We start from the raw sequence: 3,592 nt of genomic DNA, 5'->3' as shown, positions 1-3,592 counted from the left end.
ATCCACGGCCGAGAGCCGCGTGCCAGGCGAGAGCAAGCGATGGCCGAACCGCCGAGCCCACCGCCCGCCTCCGCTTTGCGGCTGCCACTGCCCCCTCGTGGCCGGCGCTGCGAAGCCGTGCACCGGAGCGAGCGCGGCTGACTGGGGTTTCTATTCCGAATTATCTGAGAATTTTTAGGCATTTAAGTTAAACATTCTCCAGAAGGTAAGTTAGTATTTGCACGCATGATAAACGTTCCCAATCTGAGAGCTCAGTGAATGCTCCTAGAATGTCTTAACCCACTCACGTAATAAAGCATTTTGCAATGCAAATTAGCGATTGCACTAAGAAAACAGGATTCCTCTGCCGAGGGGTTGTTCACCTATGAAAGCAAGCTCCCTTCCCTCTTCTGCTCAAAGAGAGGAGATTGACAAGAACAAAGTAAGGGCCAGGGAAGGTGCTGTGATTGACAAAACTAAAAGCAAAGGATTATGTGCAGAGGGAGGAACTGGAGAATTTCCAGTGCAATAAATGCGCACACGTTTATTACCTGCATGTGTCGCCTGTCCTCCCAAAGATATATGCAGTGCAGTGAATGAGAGCTCAAACTTCGGAGCCAGGCTTCTGAATCTCAGTCTGTGTTCTGACACTAACTAGCTGTATGACCTGGAGCAAGTCACTTAGATCGTACCTACCTCCAGGGGTGGCTGTGGGGATTCGATCATCAGGTAATCCCTATTTCACAGATGAGGAAAGTGAAACAGTATCTGGCAGGGTAAGCAGATTTGAAGCGTTTGCTGCTGCTTCTGCTGCTGTTATTGTTATTTAGAGAAAGCAAAATTCCTGGCCTCTTTCACAAAGAATAGGGGTACTAAACCCACAATTGCAGGGTGCATGCACCAGGAAGCGTCCCAGTGTTCACAGTGCCACTCCTAGTCTGCAGTCAATGACCATCCATCCATCTGTTGTCTCTATGTCTCACTATATTTATATTATTTTTAAGATAAACAGATCAAAAATCACTTCCTGAAATAATCAGCTCCAATCTATGGTTGCCTTGTTTCCTGTCTTCTTTTCCTTCAGTGTATAATTTGCCCAAACTTTTTCTTCTCTTAATCCCCTCTTATTAAGTCTAGGCTAATTATTCCTTTGAAGACACTTCTAATTGGACTTCAGCATTCATGTGTCATTAATTGCAGCCTGTCCTCTGACCCTTTTCAAGGAAATCTGGGAAACGGGCCAGAAGAGTGTACAATTATTGTAAGGGCTGTGGTATTCTAAGCATCTTGTACAAAACCACCAACCCACTATACCAGAATTACTCCCACAGTGTTTATCCTAATGCAAAACCTTAATTCAATTCAGTAAGCAAATTCTAGATTACATTTTTAGCTGAAAATTCTGGGGTTTGACGATTCTCAGAGTAAGCAACAGGGGTCTTTGAATTTCAATGCAGACATTTCATGTGGTCAGAAACATGAAGTCAACATTAACTAAACCTCTAGAAAACAACTCATTTTGCTTCTGAAAAGCTAACCTGGAATATGTAGGATCCATAAAGTTAGTTTCGCCCCATCTATTCATTTAGTAGTTACTCAACATTAACTAAACCTCTAGAAAACAATTCATTTTACTTCTGAAAAGTTAACCTGGAATATGTAAGATAAATAAATTTAGTTTCACTCCATCTTTAGAATTAAGTACAGTAACTTTGGGCTTATGTCAGGTGTGAAAATTCCAGGAGTTTAAAGTGATGCTTTTTACAAACTGGTTGAGCTACTCTAGAAACAGTGGCTGAGGAACTATTGCATGTTTGAGGTTGTTTGTGGCACTGGGGCATAGCCATCTGCAGGTGCTTAGTTTGTAGGAGTCCAGTGGGAGACCTTCGTGCTTGCCACACATCGGGCTTCCAGAAGGACGAAGATGGGCTGTCATGATGGGCTGCCATGATGTTTGGCCCTATGCCTCTAGTGGCAGGAAAAATCCTACCTCTAGAGGGTCTTGGATAGGTAGAAAATTGTGCTCAAGGATTAACAACCCACAACAGTTCCATCAGGGAAATAGATGCAGTAACACATTTTGTAAAGATCTCTCTAGAAAATGGAGCATATTATTCATAGTTTAGTTTACACAATCATTATAACCATCCATAATGCTTCTATAAAGTTTTTAAGGGACACAAAATGACCCCAAATAATTGCATTTTCTTACTTCCTCCCTTGGCCTGAGAGGCCTTAGATGGCCTGGCCCTTGGCTATCTTTCTAACCCCTTTTTCCACTGAGAGAAGCCACAGTGGTTTCTTTGCTATTTCTGGGACAAGCCAAGCACGTTTCTCGCTGACGTTTTTGCCTTTGCTGTCCTCCCTCCCTGGAGCCCTCTTCCTCGAGATCCACCGTGCTACATCATCGCTGCATTCGCTCAGAATCATGGGGCTCTCTGTCCCTCCTTTCTTCTCCTGTCTTGGAGACCCCAGAAGACGGAGGGAGCCTGGGTCCCTGAGTCACTGACCCCAATCGTACTTTGTGAGAGAAAAATCAGTGGCTTTGTCAGGCTAAGCCACTGAAATTGCAGATTTTATTTGTTGAGGCAGCTGCTATTAATTATCCTAACACAATTTCCCTCCCTTTCTCCCATCCCCTGTCCATCCCCCAGTCTCACTTTTCTTTGAAGCACTTGTGACCTAAGATAACTGCCTCCCCCTATTACAACGTAAACCTTTTCAGGGCAATGAGTTTTTCTGAGCACTGAGGATATAGCAATGAACAAAACAGATATGGTAGGAAACCAGTTAATATTTGTTTGATGAATGTAAGAATGCCCACTTACATCCTCCGTGGATGAAGTCAGCTCTCCTCAGTACCTCTGAGTCTGGGTCGGCTTGCCTGGGCCCCTCTGCCACCCAGAGGGTGGCTAAATGTTTCTAAGGCAGCTACGTAACACTCCTCTTTAAATCAACAATATTAACAGTGTCACAACCACACAGATCACCACTGCAAATTTTCAGATTGCTAGACATTTCACTATTGTGGAGTGGGTCATTGTTATTATAATTAACACCATATTTATATTTCCCTGGAAAACACTCATGTAATGTGTTAAGCATTATGTAAATATGTACATATGAATTTAGATGCACTTACACGTTTCCTGTGCTATTTCCTGCTGTATTTTCATACCAGCTCGTCCACGCATAGAGCAGATATTGCATCCCCACTGTCACAGAGCAGGACAGCCAGCTGCAGAGAATGTGGTCTGCTGAGGTCAGGTGGCTGGGGAGTGACCCAGCAGCTACTTGGCTGTCCTGAGAACTTCTGTTCACAGGGTCACAGGTCTGCAGTCTGCTGGTGCCTCAAAACTACGATTATTTTTATATAGCATCCAGGCCCAGCACAGTGGCTCACACCTACATATATATATATAATATATATATGTAATGTTGTTTTATATATTTATATATTTTATATATTTATAAATAAAATAAAATGGGCAGCATCAGCCACTTACTAGAAGTTTTGTAGCTGAGGTTTAATAGAAAGCCAAGGTGGTCCAATCACTTGACATCAGAAGTTCAAGACCAGCCTGGCCAACATGGCAAAACCCCATCTCTACTG

The sequence above is a fragment of the Cebus imitator genome, unplaced genomic scaffold, assembly GCF_001604975.1.
Source record: "Cebus imitator isolate Cc_AM_T3 unplaced genomic scaffold, Cebus_imitator-1.0 Scaffold80, whole genome shotgun sequence".
Lineage (NCBI taxonomy): Eukaryota > Metazoa > Chordata > Mammalia > Primates > Cebidae > Cebus > Cebus imitator.
The sequence above is the reverse complement of the archived record's forward strand: the minus strand, read 5'-3'. Positions refer to the sequence as shown.